The following is a 25,242-nucleotide window of genomic DNA, read 5'->3' on the forward strand; positions in this document are numbered from 1 at the left end:
CAGCTACTACAACTACCACTAATCTATAAAAAAACATATTTTACTAATTTTTTTTTTTATATAATTCAAATGATAAAAATCTGGAATTGAATGTCTACCATTACTTTCGAAGTTTCAAACTTAATCACAATATAATAAGGAAACTAAAATAATACTATGTATTATTTTGCATATGATAAAAACTATAATCATGGTAGAAAGGTTGCTCAAATAAATATGGAAATAGTAAATACTGATTTTTAGCCGACTTGAAAAAGAAAGAAATTCTCTTTTCGGTTGTATTTTTTATGTTCATAACTTCATCAGTTATAAACCGATTTGGAAAACTCTTTTTTATCTGAAAGCTCATATTTATAGATTGAATTAGTTTTTATTGAAGTCTTTTTTTTTGTGTGGAACATATTTTTATTTTATTTATGAATCATAAATCCCACCATGCAGAACTATTGAACTTAAATTTCGAAACTGTACTTTTTTTATACAACTTAGAATGGCAAACAAGCTGACGGCCCACCTGATGGAAAGTGGTAACCGTCGCCTATAGACATGAGCGGTACCATGGACATAACAGAGTATACTGTTTCGCCTATGATACCCCCCATGCATTGATTTCCTGAGGACTCAGGTGTTACTCCTCTGTACCCTGTAAATTCACTGCCATATTTCACCCTTCTAACCGAAACACAGCCATACATGCACAATTGCTTTACAGTTGAAACACGAATGGGACAGAGGTGCAATCAAAGAAACGACTTTTGTTGTTGACCCCCCATGCGTTGCCATTCTTGAGGACTCAGGTGTTATTCCCCTGTACCCAGTAAATTCACGTAAATGTACTATTTTCATAGTATTTTTCAATATTTTAATAACAATTTTCTTTCGTTCGGCACCGAATTATCTGAAAATTTCTTGGTAAGCAGGCACATGCTTATATCGAAACTTATGATTTAAACCTGAACCTTTTCAACCACGAGCTATGGCCTTTGTAATAATAATTTTATTACTTTATTACCAGATAAAAGCCTTTAGCGGCCAAGTTCTTATTTTGTTAAAAGCGATCGCGGTGAGTGGCAACAAGTGGATATTACGTACGCAATAGTGATAACGAAGTAACCACGTGAGTGATATTAATTGATAGATATTGAAGTTAACGACTGTTATGACGACAGTAAATTTAATATACATATGTATATATATCTATATAGGTAAGGTATAATCATATAAAAGCATCATGTGTGGTTCAGCAGCAAGCAATAACTATGTTATAGATTTTAATAAGCTTGAAAGTTCGTATTAATCGACACTAAAAATTATTTATTTAAACTTCAATCCATAGTTATATAAGTGTACATATGGCGGACTTAACACCTATGTAATGGCGTTTTCTACCAGTCAAAAATATATGTAAATTATATTTTTGGTGTTGATTAATTCATATTTAATAACTGTCTGGTGATATGAAACACCATTAACCTTACAAATTAATTTGAGCGTAGACCTATAAAGTTGTTTCTAATAAAACTTAAGCAAGTCGAATTTCATTCTCCACGACAGTATGGTCAATGCACAAGCGAAGTACACGCACCTAATATCTTTCAAAATAGGGAAAAGGGATTGTTAATAATGGGGTCTAATAGCTCCATTGTTAGCAGTATACCCTATCAGATCGACTTCCACGCGTTTCGCGTTGGAAACCATCGTGATTAATTCTTGAGGAGGGCTAACTGACCTGCTTTTATCCTCACCCGTCATCGGTACACAACGCCAGCGCACGCGGGGTTAATATTCCATTTTCCCCAATCAAAACAAATCTAAGTACCTAATAAGAGTTAGAGAGTCGTCAACATATTTGTTTTATTTTAGAATTTCATATAACTTACGTGAAATTAACTCCGGTAGATATTTTTGCCTTTATACTAAACGTATAAGAAATAAATCTTCAGCTGAGAATAGGTGAATTAATTTACTTAGTTTTTATGATTCGAAATCGATAGGATTTAACCCCGTGCCATATTGTACCATAATGTCGTCATATTAAATTTTTTTTTTCTATAACAAAATCGATCTTTTCTTTTTTTTTTTTGTTAAATGTAATAAAATTCTCTGATATTCATTATTAATGTATATGTAGAAACTTGATTAGGTTGATAATCATCAAGAATGACTTTGCTATCTTCCTACTTAACTGAACTAAGCTACTTACATGAACCAGGTTAGTTGACGCTTATTATAAGAGACATAAAGGTTAGAATTAAATAAAAATATGTTGAAGGGATTGATGGAGCCTAAATTTGAAATTGGGACAGTTTCAATGTGTGAGTGTAGCCAACTGTGTATGGATGCCGACCTAAATTAGTTAACACTTTGACATTTAGGGTTGTCTCAATGACATAACTAAATTTAATATTATTATTACTAAAATGCGAATGTAACTTGAGATATAAGTAAAATTAGATAATTTTTTATTTAATAGCGATTTTCATTTCAGTTTTTAGTAATTATTAGGGAGATATATAAATATCGAAACATTTCACAAGTTTTGAATATTTACAATTGGTATGGTAAAAATAAATGTTTATAATAAGTAGTTGTTATTTTAATATTATAGAAATTATCATAAGAGTATAAATATAATGATAAAAATAACTTATTATAATAGGTACTGATAAAGTTTCGCAAAAAATTACTTTAATAATAAAAAAATATTATGGAACTAATACGTGAGTAGGACCTAGGTAGATTGTAAAAAGAATTATAATTTTAAAATTGGTGAAAATATTAAAACAATATATCTATATATTTTTATATTAAGATATGCTGTTTTTAATATTATTTAATAAATAACTATTGTATTCTTATGAACTATATGTACCACTGCCGATGTATCAAGAAATAAATAAGTAAATAAAAAAATATACATTCTTTTTATATAGTTCTACTTTTTGAAATCATTTAAAAATAGTATGTGACGTTCCATGGTTTATGGTTCACCAGAGACGGAAATTAACGCAATCATTTAGGTATATTATTTTAATTTACCTGTGTTTCTACTTTTTGGCCTAAGTTACACTGGTCGTGGTTACGAGTACACTGACGAAGCGATATTATGCCTTCCCTTCGAGACAGAGGTACTATAGGTGTATTCTTATTTATTTATTTAAATTTTAGTGACCAATAAACTGTTGTACAAAGGACAGATTTAATTATAGGCTACAAGTCAATTCTTTTCTACCCACCCATTGTCATATATCACACAAATTGTGATGAACACCAGAGTAAAGCCGGTCGTTTAAAAAATTTTTGATATTGATGAAAAATTAACAAATTTATCGCGTAACATATAATATACTAATAATGCGTAATTAACAGTTGAATTGGGAATATTGTACTTTTGAATTGGTGAAAAAGGAGCATGTCAAATATAGCCATCGTATTTTAATCACTTATGGCAATTAAGGTACCCGGTGCACGCCACACCTCTACTTCTTGTTACCTCTATTAGCAAATTGAAACGCTGTTAGTATAGTAGTGGCTAGAAAACGCCTGGAACCGATCAAAGAAACAAGCTATCTAATAAAGAAACTGATTCATTAATGTTTATTTAAAAAAAAGAGGAGGTTCTCAATTGACTGTTATTTTTTTTATTCTTGTATGTGTTATGTTACACAATGTCTTTTCCAATGGTTTCGATTTTTTTTTAATCAATATTTATTTCTACTAGATATTGCTGTTTTTATTTTCGCAGCAAAGTTCTGCTCGTTGCTGGGCAAAATATATTTTAGTAGTAGATTACTTAAGTAGCTAGAATTCTCTAAATTAAAATGTTATTAAATGAATTCTTTATGCAATCAATAGAATTTATGACTGGTTTGTTCTTATATTAATTCTATTTTAATGTAAAAATACTCAAATTAATTCACATGTAATTTAGCCGAGACTGCTCAACTAGTTTCGAAATCATCCCAGACCCTTAGTCATGAGCGGTCTTATAAACATAAGTTATATTAATTCTGTTATGTGATTTAAAATTATTTTTATATTAATTTAGCTATAATCATTACTACTTTGAGAGTGTTCCCCTCTGAAAGCATGAATTTCTAAACCACTTCTGTTGTACACGAAGTTCTCTATCTCTGAGGCATAAAGTAAGTGACAAATCTAATGTTTAGACTGGAATTCATTTTTGGAACATCTCAGTTCACTTGATCCACAATCGGATAGACAGACACATGTACGAGTAGATTCGAAGTTAAGCAATAATTATCTAATTGAGCTATCACCGCTGCATACGATATTTTCTATAGAACAATTTTTTTTTTTAATAATGCACAAATCACACAGATTGAGCTAGCCACAAAGTAAGTTCGAGACTTGTGTTATGGAATACTAATTCAACGATACTATATTTATAATAGATACATATATAGATAAACATCCAAGACCCAGGCCAATCAGGAAAAGATCGTTTTCCATCATGACCTGGCCGGGGATTGAACCCGGGGCCTCCACGTCGCAGGCAGGCATGTTGACCGCTGCGCCACGGAGGACGACGACGATATTGTAGTAGACACAGAGAATTAAATCACACTGAGCGGCAAGCAATAGTATATCGCTTAACCACATTCAATGGGCAGTTATATTCACATATTTATATAGCAATCGAACGTTACATTTGTCAGAATTGATACCATCGATATATCTCGATATACGAATTTAATTGAAAGTGCGATATGCATGTACGTGACTCCATCCAGCACATAATCTGGGATAACGCTCGATAATTGCCAGTCGATCCGAATTGCGAACGACACCTGCCTCTTTTTACAGTAGAGTTGATAATTGGATGAGCTTTGTCTATCAAGGGGCACGTATTTAATGGATTTAAATGAATGTAATAATACTCTATCCCAGTGGACAGTATATGTTTAAGTCCATTGGAATTTGATCCACTGAATCTGGTTTGATTATTTTACTGGACTTAAGCGTCTCTCATTGATACCTTAGGATTTATGTAAGGAATGGTTATGCAGTATAGCTTTCAGCTTTGACATATGATATCAAAATATATTAATTACTAGATTTTACCCATGGCTTTGTTCGAGTGGATGGAATATGTTTACTGACTGAAATGAAAAGCAGTCCTTCTCTATCTCATGTAGTACGTGTATACTATATTTCACAGTGATTAGTTATGGCGTACATTGTTTTATGTAACATTAATAATTTTCGCAAAACAAGCCATACAATTTAATTTAACTTTTATAGGCAAATTTTTAATATCTTTACATTATTGTAATGTTTCGTAGGGATCTCATTTTTTTTTAAATAATATATAGTCTATGTTATTCGCTTCTAATATAGTTTTCTATAGGTAAAAGATTTTTTTAAATCAGTAAACATTTTTGAGTTTGTCTATTACAAACAAACAAACAAATAAATCCTTCCTCTTAATATTATATATTAGTATAGATTTACTTACAATACAAAAATATGTGTCAGTCAATAGCTTGTCAACTGTTTCTGGATACGATACTCCATCTAAAAGTAATCTAGTAAATCTAATATATAAAATTCTCGTGTCACGGTGTTTGTTACCAACACGGTTTTACCGATTTTCATGAAATTTTGTGTGCATATTGGGTAGGTCTGAGAATCGGCCAACATCTATTTTTTATACCCCTCAATGATAAGGGTGACCCACCTCTTAATTTCTTTTTTTATTTCTTTGACAATTTTTTTATTTTTATTTTAATATGATTTAGCATTGAAAAATATATACAACTTAAAATTTTCACCCTTATACGATCAACGCCTGTTTTTTTATCGCGATTTTTATATACCGCAATAGGGTTACAAGATGGCAATCGAATATAATAATTGTAGTACGATAAATTTTCATGTATAATTCTTGAAATAATGTATTTGGTAAAACAACGTTTACTGAGTCGGCTAGTAATCTATAACAGTCTATACTCAGCATACTATTCAGTATAAATATATAGTATACATACATATACATTATTTTAGTATACATTTTGCTTAGTTATGAATTACGCAAGTTGGTAGTCAGTTGGTCAACTGGTTTAGATAACGTAGTTAATCGACTGCGAATATGGGAGCAGTGTCAGTAGAGCTAAGACATTATAATTCCTATATCAGGCTCGTACGATTTCTGCTTAGTACAGATTTTGAGAAAAGATGTTATTATGAATATCTAGCCATGGGTAGCCTTATAATAGCTTAGATGATTTTGGTTAGTAAGTAATACATTATCATATCCAACCGAAGAAGTGGTCATTATATTTTATTTAATATATGTATTATAATTGGTACTGAATTATTAAATTATATATCAGTAATTTAAATGTAGTATTTCTAGATACGATAGAAATTATGACATACCTTCATATGTCTACAATCTATCGAGACTGGAGAAGTAAATGGTAAGTTACCATGATATTGTTATCATGCACATATAGATATATTTTAAGATGTATTTCCACTATAATTAGTAAAAGTTTTAGAACTGATTCTAAAATACCTAAATGAGTAAAGAGATTTTTCTGAAGCCAGTTTATATAGATGTTTAAAATAATTCAAATAATTACTATATTTTGATTAAATTAATTACGCAAATTTAGCATATATATGAATTAATATCCTCCTGGTATTTCCCATTCTTGTAGGATAATTTTTAGTATCAGCTATAAAATTAAAAGTACTAGAATAATTAAAGATTGTGTCCCAAAAAAATCTACTTTAATTGTGACAAACCAGTTATTTTGATTTAAAAACTAAACTACTGAACCGATTTCGATAACATTTTTATGGGACTAATCTGTAAGTATATTCTTTCAGATAACAAAATAAATTTTTCAAATCGGTTTTGAACTGACGGAGTCAAAAGGCAACAAATATAAAAAAAAAAACTGAATTGAGAACCTCTTTCTTTTTGAAGGCGGTTGAAAAGTCTGCTCGTCATAAGTTTTAGTAGCTATTTTAAAGTATTTTGGTATTTTTCTGCTATCTTAAAACTTGAATATATCCATTTATATACGGATATATGGTACGGTGGTGAACTAGCTAAGCGATACCTTAACATTTTATCGGAATCAGCTTCTTACGAGGTCAAGGTTGGGAAGCATTTGTATGAATGGGTTATGTAACTAACAATCTGATTGATTAAATCTATCAAGGTTCATTTTGTTTCAACATTCTACTTAAAAGATGAATCCAGAATGAAAGGAGATTCAGTATTGAAATAGAATATGAGAATTTGTAGAAAGTCATAAAAGAATAAAGAAGAATTACCTCGAAATCTGGCCGTGTGGAATCAGTCCAGCAATCCAGGAAGGATTCCAGTCGCTTCTTACAACACCCACGTAAGTGACGACTAAGGGAGAGCGAAGGATGGGCAGTAGCGTCTCACTTAAAATTTTAAAGCCTAACTGCGATTGCCAATTCATCTGCCAAGCGTAACAACTATTGGCAAAACCTTCTAAGGGGGATTATATTCAGTAGTGAACAGTTAAAGGCTGACATGATGATATGATATGATGACCTCGAAATCACACAATTCTCGAACTGAATGAGTTCGAGATTGACCTAACAAAGGTTAGGTCAATAACTTAATGAAACTAGTACATGAAAAACAAAATCTAAAATGTTATATAGTACGTCAATTATATTTACTTGCCGCGTGAAATTTACAATATGTTTTGAATAGCTACGGGAATATGTACTAACAGAACAGAGGAACAGAGGTGTTCATATAAACAATTTATAGATAAAGGCTTTATATATATATATATATATATATTTATATATATATATATATTTATAGAAAAAATATGATAATGTTTGGTTATTGGAGAAATAGGCACGATTGATTATATTTCATACTATAACGAATAATCTTAGCTGTTGTGTCTTTCAATCTGTTCATTTATTATGCAACATATCTCTGATAATCAGTGTCAATATTATTACATGCCCAGTTATAAATTACATTTAATCGTGTTTATTTTTATAGTAAAATAAGTTATCGAAGTAAGAGCTAAGATAAAAGATAAGCTAATTGAAAATAAAAATATACGATTCAATATCTGCATCCACTGACTCCTTGCAATGGACTTGAGGTCGTTATTTCATCTAGTGGGGGGTTGTCCTACTACGTTTGCTTGTACGGGATCATCACTCAAGAACCTTTTTTCTCCATCAGTTGTCGGTTCTTCGAGCTTTGTGTCCATTGCCACTTCAACTTGCCTATTCTTCAGGTTATGTCGGTTACTTTGTTTTTTTTTTGTAGATATCCTCGTTTCGGATTCTATCACGCAAAGAAACTCCGACCATAGCATAGCATACCCTCTCCATAGCCCGCTGAATAATTTGAAGCTTTGGCATTCAAACTACCATGTGGGACCATGTTTTGGTTCAAAAAGTCATCAATGTCATCTTTTTAGAAACATGGAATTTTGATAATTGTAATTTTAAAGTTTTACGGTCGAATCTTATTAATATAATAATACTGTAAAAACACGATATCTGTATATAGGAAATATTCAAGTAAAATATTTTTTATACATAAAAAAATTGATTAGGAGTTTTAATAAGAGCCATAGAAGCCAATTTTTGTTTTTTAAATTCAATATGATTGTTTTGGCATTACGCAAAACCATTACACTACATTGGATGCGATTTACAGTTGTTTTTGAATGTCCAACTGAAGATGACGATGTTATATGATTTTTCTTGATTCTAAAAGTACTCTACTTAATTGATTTTCATACTTCTGAAATCCACGCGTGCGAAGTAGCAGGCAAGAAGCTAGTAGGCTATAAAAACAATTTACTACGCGTTTACAAGCTTATTTTATTTAATTCATATTTATGGCAAATTTTATACTAATTTGAGAAGTAGAGTTGCCATACTGAACGTGTAGCAGGCAAGAAGCTAGTAGGCTATAAAAACAATTTACTACGCGTTTACAAGCTTATTTTATTTAATTCATATTTATGGCAAATTTTATACTAATTTGAGAAGTAGAGTTGCCATACTGAACGGGAGGTTTAAAATATTTTATTCCTTTTTGTCTTTTACTTCTTTCTCTTAAAAGGATGCTAAAGATTTCGAATTCACCCCGTATAATTAGAATGATACTCAAGAGTTCCTTTACAGCACTGATGAAACAGCGACAACCCACAATACTAGCCGAGTACAAATGATAAAACTTTCCAGGGTGCAACAATAAATTGCGTAGGTACCGATCCCCGATGTTTATATGCCGAACAAACAACTCACGAACTGGGTCAGTACATAAGCTGAAGCTTGCATTTATTACGAAGAAGCCCGCTCTGTATTGAGAACATATTACGACACAATATGGAACTAGTCAAGTGATTATTTATTACTGGCTCTTACCCGCGGCTTCGTCCACGTGACCGGGGTATGTTGATTGATTGAAATTAATGGTAGCCTGTATTGTTCTCTACTCCAACTACCATGCGCATACCAAATTTCATGATATTTGGTTGAGTTGTTAAAGCACCATAAGGTAACTTTGTTATATCAGCCGTTAATTGTCCTCTGTTGAATATCCCCCCCCCCCCTCCCCTCTTCACCCATAAAGAAGAGTTTTTCTAATAGTTGCCACAGTTGATAAGTAGGTTAGCAACCGCAGTTAGGCTTTGACGGTACTTTAAGAGGAACGCTGGTGTCTGTCCCTCGATCATTAAGTTCCCTTAGTCGCTTCTTACGACACCTACGGGAAAGGAAGGGGTGGCCCAATCTATGCCGGGATCACACGGCTCTTAGGTATAGGGCTATAACGTAACTTACTTCCTTATTAATATTGTAAATTTAAAAGTGAGTTCGTTCGTTATCTCTTACTGCCTTAACTCTGAAATTAGAATGGTATGTACTGTATTATTATTACTGTATTTGATGATTTGCTTAGACATGAAGGCGTATTAAATTTGATAAATTAGCCCTCACAAATTGAGACTTCGTTGACCTTTTTAACATAAATGTCATAAACGCCCAGGCATTTTGATAATAGGTCAAATAATTTTGATGACTTTAAATTATATGAATAATATAGTACAGTGTAGGTTGTATTTGTATTATGACACTCACCTGTATTTGTTAATTAGTAATTTAAACAAAATATTTCATAGGAATCGTCAACAGCAAACGCAAAAGTAATTAAAATCTAAATGAAACCCACCAAATATAAAACTAGAACAACACGAAAAGGGGACTATCCTGTTTAATCATATTTTTATACGAAATTGTATTCTATGTCAAGAGAATAAAACATATTTTTGTTTAAGTTTCGTTAACTGATGACGTGTTGGTCAAGTCAAAGATGTTTAGTAATAATAGCATCGATAAGGAACGTATCGTGTTGAATAAGTTGGCACTTAAGTGTAGTCAAAATGCTTGGTGTTTAAGCTTATATATATTATATAAGGGTTTTTTTTTTGTTCACAAGGAATGTTTATAATGTTTGTATATAATTTAATGATTACTAAATAACTTTAACCTTATTTATAAACATACCGCATTTAGAACTTTATTTTTATTCGTTTATTTTTGTTTCTTTGTAGAATTAGCGAGTTATATATGATAAAAATGCCAAACCGCCCGTGCGCATAGATAAAAACTGATAGTTTTAAATTTTCTCTATGATAAAAGTGGAATAAAAACTCTTGCGTATATTATTGATAAACACTGATAAGTTTTTTTAAATGAGGACAATGGAATAATAAGAGACAGGGATGAAAGACCACGGTAGTCTCTACGTAGGACTGATAGTATACGATCACTGTAGCTTATGGACGCCTGCAACACTAGAGGTGTTATGTGCGCGTTGCCGACCCTAAGGAAACCTTAATACTTATAGCGTTTTTGAAGAACCCCATACTGTAGTCTCTAGTGAAAACCTCGGCAGGGAACTCATTCCACAGCCTGAGCGTTCGCGGGACGGAACTTCTATTTGGAACTATTACTAGCAATTTTAAATTATATCATTTCCTCTTCACGCTGGTGGAGCACCTAGGAGGATAATAAGAGTGAGGTCAAGTCAGTTGGTCCATTGTCATAGATTCATCTACTAAACTCTACTACTAGACTCTAGTAGTATAAAGAAACTCGTTTAATTAAATACAAAAATTGACGAAGATATTACTTGACATAAACAAAAAATACAAACTTATTAAAACCTCTTTCGAAGTTGGTTGAAAAGCAAGAAGCTATTTAGCTGTTGATTAAATCCACTACCACACGGGGTATTGTTGCTCATAAAAACAATTTATGTTTTACGACGTCTAGGAATTCTCGGAAAACATTATTCATATCGCTATAAAAGGTAACACTTCTAAATATGACTAGATGGGTTCATTTTTGATAGATGTTTCAATGACAGTTTTGTGTGGGCGTTAATTTATTGGTGCGTCTATATATTGGGTTAATTCAATTTAAATTTTATTATACTAGTCCTTATTGATATTATAAACGGGAAAGCGAGTGTGTTCCTTGAACATCTTGTGGTGTTTTAAAGGCTCAATTAGCTCAGTTTTCAATTAGTTTAGTTTTTTTATTATTAAGATGACAAAAGAATTGATTAACAAGTGATAAGAAATACCCTATCTTCGGACATGCCAACTTGAAACACCAAGGAGTTGTAACCATCGTGACCCATATTGTATTTATCTGTATTGTGTTTATCTCTATCAACTTTATTCGCGTTTTAAATTCAAGGATACTTGACTAGTTTCAAATATGGAGTAGGGGTTCCTATCAAATTCCAAATAAGCCGAGCTTTACTCAGTTATGCTTGAAGTGCTGAATGGATTTGAATGAAATTTCGTACAGGGGTGGGATATATCCGAAATACTATACTTACTTTATATACCTATATACGCAGTCAAAGCCGCGGGAAACAGCTAGTATTATAATATTCATGAAAAACTGTGATCGCTAAGGGATTGAATTGGGAAACTATCAAGCTCCTTTAGTTGGTAAATACAGTAAATTAATAAATTGTAGATGTTAGAATATTTAATAGTCAAGTCAGTGGTTCTTCAGTGCCATTTGTGTGGTTGAATGGGTTTAAACGTTTGGTATACAGTTATAGGACTTCTCAATGGGACTAATGGAATAGACACTACAAATGAACGTTTCGTTCTATATTTATTCTACAATATATCTCCTCTTTATTACTATGCTAGTAAAAGAAGATAGAATGCTATTGCCCTCCATCTCTGTAACATTTCTTGCAATGTTTGATGAAAAATATTTTGTTTAATTTCGCTACCTGGTATATGTGCGACTGCTAACATTTGAACATTGATTTTATTAGAAATAGTTCTATGATTTTCCATATTAGTCATCATTCTCCGACCGTTGTCGAGTTGTAGAATTTCTACTAATAACAATAGTATTCGATCTTCGAATGTTGGCGGTCGTACATACACCAATGACAGTGGAATTAAAAAAAATAATTATAATCGACTAATAAGTGATATTTTCTTATTTCAGTCTAGTTTTAGTACTATAGGTAGTGTAAAACGTGCAATAATTTGTTAAAATTGGGACACGAAAATACACTACACATATGTAGATTCGATTTAAATGTGGTCTGAATAGAACAAAGATACCGACCGACAAACACGCTGTGATTTATTGAGAGCATCCTGCGTTTATTTAAATTGCATTAAAGTCTATCCATATGATAGACGGTTCAATGACTATGAGTAACATGTAACCCTGAAACTTAGAAGAGTCCAACTGTCTACTTCTTCCACTATAACTGAATAGTTGTTGAATAAGTACGTTCCTCAATTTGTCTAAATAAAAAAAAAAAGTTGGGCATCAAAATAATTTGATCCTAGATTGATAATTAGGTAAAAATATGTAGGTGGTTATTATAAGTAATCATAATGTGGCTATATAAGCCAGAGGGAGACTTTGTACAAAAGTCGATTGCTTGGGTACCACTGTCCCATTCGTGTTTTTTAATCGTGAAGCAGTTGTGTTTGCATGACTGTGTTTCGGTTTGAAGGGTGAGATATGGCGTGAATTTACTGGGTACAAGGGAATAACACCTGAGTCCTCAGGAATGGCAATGCATGGGGGTATCATGGGCGAAACAGTATACTCTGTTATGTCCATGGTACTGCTCATGTGTAAAGGCGACGATTACCACTTTCCATCAGGTGAGCCGTCAGCTTGTTTGCCATTCTAAGTTGTATAAAAAAAATATAAGCAGTCAATTTGTAATTTGTAAAATTGGCATTCCAATGACTAATTTTGTTAAAAACTTGCTTTGTATGCGTGAATTTCAGAAGTACAAAAAATAAATAATAATTTACCGTATCGAGGTGGCGTATCAATATAAAATATATATCAGATTTTAAGTTAGACCTTTAGGAATACAGTTGTTAAAACCATCTCTATTTTGATGTAGTATTATTTGCGCGACACCGGAACATACAGACGGACAGACAAAATTTCTAAAAATTATTGTTTTTGCATCTATTGATATTATTAAGACATATACAGAAGATATTTAAATATGTATATATGTTGTAATTTTATAAATAAAGTTTTATTTTATTTATTACAGTAATTACAGTATATTACAGTATAATAACAATAAGTTATTGATTTAATTATCCAATTATATAGGATATTAAAAAGATCAATAAAAATCATCATACTAAATTGAAATTTACATTGTTTAGGAAATCGTTTAAAGATTGAGTCATATAATCTACCGGGAGAAACTTAATTGGACAAGGAAAAAATTCATGTACTTTTTGTTCATGCTAGTATGCACGGATTACCACTTTCTATCATCATATCTGCCGTTATCTGTCTACTGGTAAACACAGTTGTCACCGTATTAAAAGATTTTACTAGTAGTTGCTACGCTTGGCAGACGGAGTGACAATCACAATTAGACTTTGGTGATGTTTAAAGAGGGACGCTGCTGCCCATCCCTCGACGATTAAGTTCTCTTAGTCGCCTCTTACGACACCCACGGGAAATGAAAGTGCGGCCTATTCTATGCCGGTACCACACGGCAAACTTTCTATCAAGTAAGCCATAGTTAACAGATATTTTTTATAAAAAGTTAAAATAGAGAAAAAATACTAACTTATTATGACGATTTTGTTCGTTTATTTGTTTTTTACTGGTTTAATCAATCATTATGAAATTTATTACACACGTTTTATATCGGATGCAGAAGGACATAGACTACTTTTTATACCGGTCAAAGATTATATTCTGGTTACGAGAACGTAGTTTTGAGTAAAATCTACTATAGTGCTACCAAATACTAAATAATGTATAAATAGAAAGAAAAAACTACTGCAAGATAAAGATATGCCTACCGCGTTATTATCTGACTAAATTTATACACAACATAGTTGAAGATTATAAAGGTATGAATATTGTTCGATGTTTTTTTAAATAAATTAGTTATTAGAACGTTTAAAAAATTTGGATATAATTATTAGAAAACTTCAGATTGAGAGAACCTTGTTTCTGGATACTAATGAAATATCTAAACGTAAGAATATTATGATTTGTAGATATCCAAATATCAAAGAAGCAAGCTAGTTTTGTGAGCGGTCAAGAAACATGAGAATTTGAACGTTCGCCAACTCATTGAAATTGTCGAGAGTCACTGGCATTATGCTTCCCTAGTCGCCAAAACGTTTATACAGTACTGTAGATTGTTACATTAATTAATATAATGTTAAAGACTGATATGTATTAATATATCAATCTTTTTCAATATTCGGCCTTCTTCAAATTTTAAAACTAGAAGTCAGAACCTAAATCATTTGATGAAGGCATACCTATTTACATTTGGTCTAGACTGCTACTATTATAAAATGTTAATATGTTAAAATACATTCCGAGGAGATCATATGAAGGTTAAGTCGGAATTTCCACTGTAGGAGAATGGCGAAAAGAAGTAAATTGTGCAAAGAATTTCTTTTAAAGAAATTGAGTGTGCTTATTGAGTGATTTGTTTTGAGTGATAATTCTGTTTGATTTTAGATGGAGCTTATATAAAATCAAACAAAACTATTCCAAAGTCATGGTAGTTGATAAAGCGAACGCGGTGTTATAAATTTTTCAACTTTTTCATATTGCTAGAGTGCTTCGAAACGCAAATGACTTTGTTTATCTCTGTAAATTGATAAATAATAAGGCAATAGACTTACGAACTACGATGTAAAGCTAGAAAGCTATAGTTATCATTTTTTTTTTTGAAAAATATGAAATAAACAAAGATGTCGCATTTTACATTGGTGATCTCTATACTGACTGCAAAGATACAGTGCATGTGCTATGATATAGTACCTACATGGATATTGTATGGAGAGACCAAGATTAAAACTAAAGATTGTAGGAACACACTTTCATGAGAACAACATCTTTACATTGTATTAGTAAAAGACAGGTAATAAAATTTAAAATGCAATATCCTCTGTTTGGAAAAACTTTTTGGCTACTTTAACAATTCAGTTAGATGAAAATCTTGTAGAGACAAGATGGTGTAACCTAATTTAAAAGGCAAGACAATGCTAATAATAACAGGCTTCACATGCAGTATCAGGTCGTTTTGTGGATTGTAATTCCAGATTTTGGTTGCCTGGTTTATACTATGTAAAGTAGCTTAAAAATCATGCAATTGATGCGATTGAGTGGCAATTATTAAAATTTCAATGGAAATAGGTTAGATACTTCAATGTTCATGCTCATTTAATAAGTTGTACTAATTACTTTTTACATAAATATATATGTATATAAATATACATGTATGTATATATACCTCATAACATCTGATATATATACATTACATGTATTATAGATAACTATCAGTTTATTTCCTAACATAAAGACAATATAGTATTTAGTTAGCTGACCCAATTTTAAAGGTTGCATCTTGTCCTAATTCCAAACTGGTCAGAGCCCGTTATGGCATGCTGAATAGGCAAAATAATGTACTACAAAATGCTTGACCATTTTTATTTATATTTTTAGGGTAATTTAAATTGAGGTGTAACTAAAATTGCAATTACATAATAAATAATATAATTATAATATAAAATATAATTATAAAAATTAAATAAATATTCTTTAATGTAGTAATTTGTTAATTTAGATCTACATAAGTAAATTATAAAAATACATTATTTCGGAACCACAAAAAGATATTTTTAAGAATCGCTTCAAATATTATGTATTATTAATAAGTTACAAATATCTTTAACTTTTTTTATTGTTTGTAATCGTAGTATAAATGAACAGGAATTTAATATTTTAGTTATAATCATATATAACATGAATAGTAAATTAAGACTTCGATCACTATTGTTGACTTAGTCCTTTTAAGTTTACGCCATTAGATATTCAACATTAGTTTTTTACAGAGAGAGACAGATTTTTACATTAGAGACAGATGATAAGCCGTCCCATTGTAACTATTTCACCAACCATGAACTATAATGGTATCCAGGGGAAAATAACGTGGAGGTCGACCTAACAAGGTACATTGCTAACAATGGGGACTAACATCCCCATTACTGACAATCCCTTCACTCCCATTCAATATTAGTTAGGTAAAGGAAATAGAAGGAAAAATTAGTTAACAAATAGCATTTTACAAAATCGAGAGAGATATTATTAAAGGTACATTCTTAAAGTAGAAGTATTTTAGTCATACTTCTGATTTTTTATGCAACTTAGAATGGCAAAGAAGCTGATGGAAAGTGGAAACCGTCACCTATAGACATGAGCAGTATCATGGACATAACAGAATATACTATTTCGCCCATAATATTCCCATGCGTTGCCATTCCTGAGGACTCAGGTGTTATTCCTTTGTACCCTGTAAATTCACTGCCATATCTCACCTTTCAAACCGAAACACAGCTATGCAAATACAACTGTTTCACGACAGAAACACGATTGGGACAGAGGTACCCAAACAAACGACTTTTGTACAAAGTCTCCTTCTGGTACGAACGCGCTAACATGATATAGTATCTTTTGTTTTAGGTCTCATATCTATACTAATATTATAAAGAGGAAAGATTTGTATTTTTGTGTATATGTATGTTTGTAATGAATAAACTCAAAAACTACTTTGCTGATTTCAAAAATTCTTTTACCATTAGAAAGTTACATTCACCCTGAGTAACACGGGCTATATTTATTGCTAGAAAAGATTAGGAATCCTTACTAAAACTTTAGTAACGTAACTCAAGGTGTTAAAAAATGCTATAAAATATCTTTCGTCGCGTGCGCTGCCGGTGATGGAACAAAATTATGTTCTACAATATTGAAGAAAATATTAATAACTACAGAAAACTTTGCGGCACTAGATGTCCATCTATTATCGTTTTGTCACAATAACCACTTTTTAAATGTAAAACCCATGCGAAGCTGGGACGGGTCGCTAGTAATGGATAAACTCAAAAACTACTCAACCGATTTCAAAACATTATTTCACGTGTAAAAGCTAGGCTATTATTTATTTATTTATTTATTTTTATTTATTTATTTATTTACATGAAACATGGTAAGTGTATAGATGTTACAATAAGTATAAGTCCTCATATTTCGCCATAATTAGGCATGCAAATTTATTTATCAATGAGTAACATAGACTAAGTATTTTTTATAAAATTCTATCTACCTGCACAATGATGACTCTAATTACTAATTTTGTATAAAGTTGAAAAAAAAAGGCATTTTTATATGACTGCCTTTTTTACGTAATATGATTATTTTAAAACAGATTATATGAAATTTTGAAAGTAAACTAAAATCTAACCACTTCATCGTGTTGCTTTACGATGAAGTTATTAGATTTCAGTATCATTTAAAAATTCATTAGGTCATTTTTATAACTCGGAAACATTTTTTTTTAAACTTATTTATATATTTATTAGAGAATTAATAATTATTGCATGATTATTTTATACGTTACATCTACTGGATGAGCTTTACAATCTTTCAATACGCTCAACCGGGAAAATTATGTACAAAGAATATGTATATATCAATGGTATTATAATAAAATAGCTATGTTCTCTTTTCATGGTATCACTAACATAATATTAATTTAAGCAGAGATCTTATTATCGTGCAATTATCTCTAACCAAAACAATAAAAACAAAACGTGTATCGTGTTGATTTAGATGCAAATAAAATAATTTCTTCTTATGTTTCAAAACTTATCTTCCATTTGAATATATTATATCAAAAATTTTAGTACAACTTTATGTTACTGTAAGAAATAGGTATGCTTACATAAATGTCAATGTAACGCAAGTAATGATACTTTGACTTCGGTTTTAAAACGTGAAAGTTATTGGCTTAGGGCTATAAAAACACCTACACAGTAGTTCTTGTGAAAATGGCACGCTTCGAAGCCTTACAATCTACCACTCACCAGACTTAGAGACATGGGCGCGGCGCGACACACAGCGCACTCCTTTAACTAAACGAATCCACCATTACTGACTCGATTCTCAACATATCCACCTTATTTTCAGCTAAAGATTTGAAAAAGATGGTCGCCCCCGCCGCCACTGTCCGTTCTGTTGCTAGGTGCAGATCAATCGCTAACCCTTGTAGGTTACATGAATGAAACCTACACATTTTCAACGGGTCATTGCATCACGGCTGCCACCGATATTGTTATAAATTGTCAACCGTTAAATAAACAATTCGTACTAAATATACAGTTAATTAATCGTTAACATTTAGTATTTGGAATGAGTTTGGCACGTAAGAGGGGCGGAGGGTTAGTGTAGGGCCTGACGTGTCAGTGGTGTGTGTGTCGAACGAGCCGCAGACAGCGCTGGCGGAAGGTCGGGGAAGCCGGGATCACGGCTCGGGCGCGAGCCCGGGCTCCGCTGACGTCAGCGACGGCTCGGCGCCGAGCAACGTTGCTCACCACCGGCCTGCCAATTATTATTTTATGTACACGAACGGCGCGAAACAAAAGGCGGCGACGGCGGGGTGCGGGCGGAGAGCGCTCGCCGCAGGAGCGACTCTCGGCGCCATCTAGCGGGGCGGGTGGCGACCACTCGCGCCTACTCCTTTCGGTATGCGGACGATCGAATCGAGACGAAACCTCTGCGCTGAGCGACCCTCACTGGCTAAACAGGTAAAAGAAACACTGGCACTGGTCGGGAAGAACTTTCGGCGAGTGTACAGCCGGAGGTCGCGGAAAGGCGACACGGGCAGCCGTCGGGGCTGGCGATAAGCGTTCACTGGGATGCGTACCGTCGTCAGAGCGTGGCTGCGTGTGATGGTGGCGGTCGGGTGGGCCATGCTGTCAGGCGGCGCGGGAGAGGCGCGGGCCGGGCATGGCGGGCTCCTGCTCGACACTGCGGTGCGGGCGTCCGCGGCGCGCGCTGCACGCCACTGACCCGCGCACCGCCCGCGCCCGCCTCCGCCTCCGCCGCCGCTGCGCGCGCACACCCGCACCGCGCCGACACGGCCGCACCGCGCCTTTGAGGCTTCTGCCTCCGACCTGCAGCCGCGTGCACCGGCACCACACCGCCCACGCACCACAACACACGCTATCTATCGATTGTGGACTTCGGTTTCTGTCTTCGAAGAAGGTCTAAACTATGCATAGTACCAGGAAATACTGTTCTACTTAAGTAGTGTCCGTCGTGCTCATTTATTTAATTACAGTATTAAGGAATATTGAATTTTAAAAAAGAATAGCAGTATTCCTGGTGAATAACGTTCCTTTTAAGAAATATCCTACTTAATGACACTTTTAAATTTGGACACTCTAATACTGACACTAATAAATACTCGTAAAGTCATTTCAAAAGGGTAGTTTGATATTTTTTTAATAATGTTTAAACAAGTTGTATGATGAAAACAATTTAAGGATCATGCTAATAAAAAACGTAATACTGTATTCATTACAAATATAAAACATTTGGTTGCATATCAATGATACACATGCTAATTTTGTTATCTATGTATGTAAATCAATATTAGTAATAAATTATCTACCTGAACTACTACTGTATTTAGTAATAACACTTGAGCATCTAATTTTATTATGTGACTATATTCGTAAGTACAAATAGTATACTATTTAAAAATGTAATAAAAAAAGTAAACATTGTTAATTTTTATTATCAATATTCAGTTTTGTTGACTTGTTACCTGCGAGACAGACTGGCGAGTCTGAAACCGCGTCATACAACTTCAGGTGTCTGTTACTAATACTGTGATTATCATGACCCTATTTCTACTATTTTGAATAAACATAAAATATAATCATATTATTCATTGTTCATTATTTCAGACTGTATTTATCCACTGATAGATACAGGCCGTCCCCGATGTGTATCCAATATGTGTGGTCTTTCACTCTTCGTACTAGGGGCACACATTATTGGTCCTTTCATTGGAGAGCTTATGCTCATAAGTCACTACACTGGATGAGCGAGTTAGTAAATAATATTATTAAAGTTTTAAAATATTACTTACCTACTTAATTTCAATATGTATAATATTTACTTAATATTGTGTCCATATGACAATAATACTCATAATCATACAACTATAATTTACAATTAAATTTAATTTAGGAGGGATTATAAATTTCTCGTCTATGGGTATACAAAATTTTTAATTGACGCCCTCTTTATCATGTAATACAAGGCAGAAATATTAAAGCGAATAACCAATACCTCCAACCATCATATAAGTACATATAATATAGTAACTATAACGAGCAGTTGATACTATCCATATTATTTACAATTTCAATCGTTTGTATTTCTAATTAAGTGATTGGGTTAATCTTAGAAATGGTATGGCTATATAATTCTCACCATCACCATATCGACCATTAGCTGTCCCCTGCTGAAAATAGGCCTCTCCCATAAACTTCCATAAAGAATAATCTCGAGCCACCTGCACCCAGTGACTTTATGTAATGCATTCGAGGTCGTTGCGCCATCTAGTGTGAGGTCAAATGTTTGTATTATATTAAGCTTCAAAATCCGATATATACATACATACATACACGGTCAATGCATGTAAGTACCTAAGCATGATAAAATTTTGATGGTTTCCATTAAAAGCTATTTCAGAAGTGTGTCAATGTTAGTTATAATTAGAATCGGTTGCAGACGGCTCTACGCTGTGCTACGAACGACTGCGGCTACGAACAGCGTAGTACGTCTACGGAGCAATTGTAATTACCTATTCAAAAAGAATAATTGTATATTTTATTATTTAATAACTGCATCTGCAATGCCATTTTATAATCATCATCATCATCATATCAGCCATTAACTGTCCACTGTTGTACATAAGCCTTCCCCATAAGGATATTTTTTCCAGTAGTTGCTACGCTAGGCAGACAGGTTGAGAACCGCAGTTAGGCTTTTAGATATTTTAAAAGGGACGCTGCTACTCATCCTTCTACCATTAAGTTCCCTTAGTCGTCTCTTACGACTCCCACGGGAAAGGAAGGGGTGGTCCTTTCTAGTCCGGATTTACACGGATTTTATAATAAAGAAAACTTTTTTCTCATAACAAATATGTATAAAATCTATTATTATTAAATCAACCGTTACCTGTCCAATGCTGAACATAAGCCTCCCACATAAGGGATACACATCTATAAATAGGTTTAAATATTCAGAATAAATAGACACTAATGCATGAAATTAATATTTCTTAGACTGTGGGATGAGCTCCTTACCGAGGTTTTCCCAAGGGACTAGAGCAGTGGGTTCTTTAAAAAGGGTATATTAAGATTTATTCAGGGTTGGCAACGCGCATGTGATGCTCTTCGTATTGTAAGTGTCCATAGGCGACAGTGACCGTTTACCATCAGACGGGCTATATGCTTGTTTGCCACCTTGGTGGTATATAAAAAAATACTGTATATATATACTTCTATATCTTTTTTACAACACAGGGGACAAAGGAGCATGCAGCTCACCTGATGGTAAGTGACTAGCGCCGCCAATATGCTTTTTTCTTGAAGGTTACGTTGTCGTATCGGTTTAGAAATACTGCTGCTGGAAATTGATTCCAAAGAGTGGTTGTGCGTGGAAGAAAGTGCCTTGAAAAACGCACGGTGGAGGACCGCCACTCGTCCAGAATGTTGGAATGAAATTTTAGTTTATGGCGGGTTGTACAATGGTAAAAATCAGCAGCAAGTATCAATCCGAACAATTCTTCAGAGCATTCCCCATGATAAATTCGATAGAAGATGCACAGAGATGCAACATCTCTACGCAGTTTCAGTGAGTCGAGTCAGACAGTAAGGCGCCAATCGTCAACAATTCGAGCTGCCCGACTTTGAATGCGATCTAATGGAAGGAGTTGGTATTGTGGCGCGCCTACCCATAGGCGAGAGCAGTATTCCATATGTGGCCTGACATGAGCTTTATACAGTTTCAGGCGGTGTTCCGGAGTGAAATAACGTCTCACCCTATTGAGCACCACCAACTTTTTAGAAGCTATCTTAGCTTTTTCTTCCAGATGACCGCAAAATTGGACATCGCTAGATATATTGACGTCAAGAATCCCCAAACTCAACTTATTATCGAGGGAAGTGCCCTAAAAGTGAGGAGCTACGACAAACGGCGTCTTTATGGCGGTAAACGCGTAGACTTTTAAAATTTTAATTTTCATATTCACAAATCATCACACATTCAAATAATCACAAATTCAGCGAGTTTTAATTTATTGCGCTTACTGTTGTACTTTTAAAATATAGTGTACTTTTTGCCGTGATTTCTAGACGGTGCAAACTAATCTTCTGGTTTTAATACTAAATCCTCTCCTTAAGATCTATATACAACTCTAGTATACGAATGCAGAGACGCTAGACGCTCATAATGAGGTTGCCGTGAAATAAAATATCAGGAACTTAGATCATATGGCTTTAGATGGAGTATCTGAATAATAAAGCACTGCCAAAAATAGACTTTTATATTTCTATATTGCCGTGTGGTCCCGGATCAGAATGAGCTAACTCTTCCTTTCTCGTGGGTGTCGTAAAAGGCCACTAAGGAATAAATGTACAAGAGATATGCAGCAGCGTCCCTCTTAAAACATCACCAAAAACTAAGGTTGCCAATCTGCCTGCTAAGCGTGGCAACTACTGGAAAAGTTCCCAATAGGGAGAGCCCTATACTCAGCAGTGGACAGTTAGCGGGTGACAAGATGGTTTATGCATGTATGAATTGAGAATATTGAGGTATTTTAATATTGTACAATAAGTGAAAGAAATATATAATGTAAGGTTAAATTGAAAAACAATTTTTTTAACGTCTATATTTAAAAAAAAAAAACGAGGTAAACGGAGCACAATCATTCATAATGATACTTATCTTCGCCGATTGCTCTGTATGATAACTGAGAATAGACTCAAAATATGTTGTTGTTATCAGAAATATTAAAAGCGGCCACCATTTTGTATTTGTATATGTTTTATAAATGTATATTAATTTGTGTACGATATGTACATATTGCTAATATAAATAGTTACCAATTAAAATTTTTTGTTTTATTTTTTTTTTTCTTAATTGTATTAACTGTATTTTCTGATATATGATCCGTTTTTAGTACTCGATACTCCATCTTATTGTGTATGATCTAATACCTGGAAATAACTGAATGTATTTTGGCGCTATAAATAAACTTTCGTAAAGCGCCATTAATATGTCAGTAACTTCATACCTTGACACATTCATTTTTAGATACGTACGTAAGGTGAAAATTCTAAAAACAGTTGATAACTCATGTTAAAAAAAGTCCATGCTCATGTTATGAACTTATTACAACAATATATTCCTTTATACATATATGTATACTTTTATTGTACTTGTTATGTTATGTTATATATTATAATCATAATTTTATGTTATTTACGTATATATTACCAGAGGGAGACTTTGTACAAAAGTCGTTTGCCTAGGCACCTTTGTCCCATTCGTGTTTCTACCGTGAAGCAGTTGTATTTGCTGTTTCGGTTTCAAGGGTGGAATATGATATACTAGCATTAAGTCTACCTTTTGTACCATATTTTCTTTTGGTCAGTAAACTTATTAAAAAAAATTAAGAATAGGGTTCATAACAAAACATAATAAATCACATTTCCTCACAATACTATGTAAAGAGTGGTATATTGATATATTTTTTATCAAACTTTTAACATTACTATTTCGAATATGTTTTTGTTCATTTTATAAATATTAAATTTTTACCTGCACAATAATAAATTAATTGAATTGGCTTATAATCGTATTTTCTGATATAGCAATATTGTGAGCACACAACTTAGGTTACATGTTTATTTTTATAACTAGTAATGCAACTTTTAAAATATTTGTAGTCTAGTGTTATTTAATTCATTATAATTGTTACTTCATTTTCTCGCACTGTATAACTATGTTAAAGTAAATGCTGTGAATACCTATAATAGGCATGTGCATTAATATTGTATTATATTCAATGTTTGTTATACCTATATGTTATAATGCAATATGCTGTTGGTGTTCCTTAAATAAATAAATTCAATCTTAATAGACTAAAATGCTTAATGATTGAGGGATGAGCAGCAATGTAGCTCTTTAAATATCACTAAAAAATAACTACGGTTGCTAATACGTCTATCAAGCCTGACAACTACTGACAAAACTCCCCTTTATGGAGAAAACCTATATTCAACAGTGAACAGGTTTATTTTTATTTTAAAGTCTTTTAACTTCTTCAGGTATATTAGTCTTACTGTACGCTAAATTGATTTCTCAGCCAAGTTTTTAATAACTGATATGATGTTTAGAGTAAAATTCCAGATTTTCGAACCAATAGCATTTTATTAACATTAAGATTTTTACTAAAGACGTGTACCATGGTAGGGTAAAACCAATAGGTATCAGCTACATTAAGCATCAAACAGATAATAATAATGATTAATAACTTATGATGCCTTCTTGCTAGGCAAAGATGTACCCCGTCTGTTTCTAAAACTTCTAGTCCTACGCCACCATCAACCAGATAAATAACAAACGTACAAAAAATATTATGTCCTATTTTTACATACATACATAGGGCAATTCAATATTATCATCGTATTAATGCTGAAGTTTGTTTTTGTATAATGTTACTCGATATATTAAGTACTAGTTTAGAAACAGATAAAACTGAAG

At 33.0% G+C, this 25,242-nt stretch overlaps 1 protein-coding gene across 1 annotated transcript in view; it reads right to left on the reverse strand.

Annotated features, from left to right (window-relative positions):
* Positions 1-19,477, reverse strand: part of LOC113522916 (voltage-dependent calcium channel type A subunit alpha-1) — a 96,790-nt gene extending 77,313 nt beyond the window's left edge. The window contains 1 exon segment of the mRNA XM_052898644.1: positions 19,322-19,477. The gene's annotated coding sequence lies outside the window, so the exon portion shown is untranslated.
* Between the last annotated feature and the right edge of the window lie 5,765 nt (positions 19,478-25,242).

Source organism: Galleria mellonella, unplaced genomic scaffold (assembly GCF_026898425.1).
Source record: "Galleria mellonella isolate WM207_F2 unplaced genomic scaffold, CSIRO_AGI_GalMel_v1 utg515, whole genome shotgun sequence".
Lineage (NCBI taxonomy): Eukaryota > Metazoa > Arthropoda > Insecta > Lepidoptera > Pyralidae > Galleria > Galleria mellonella.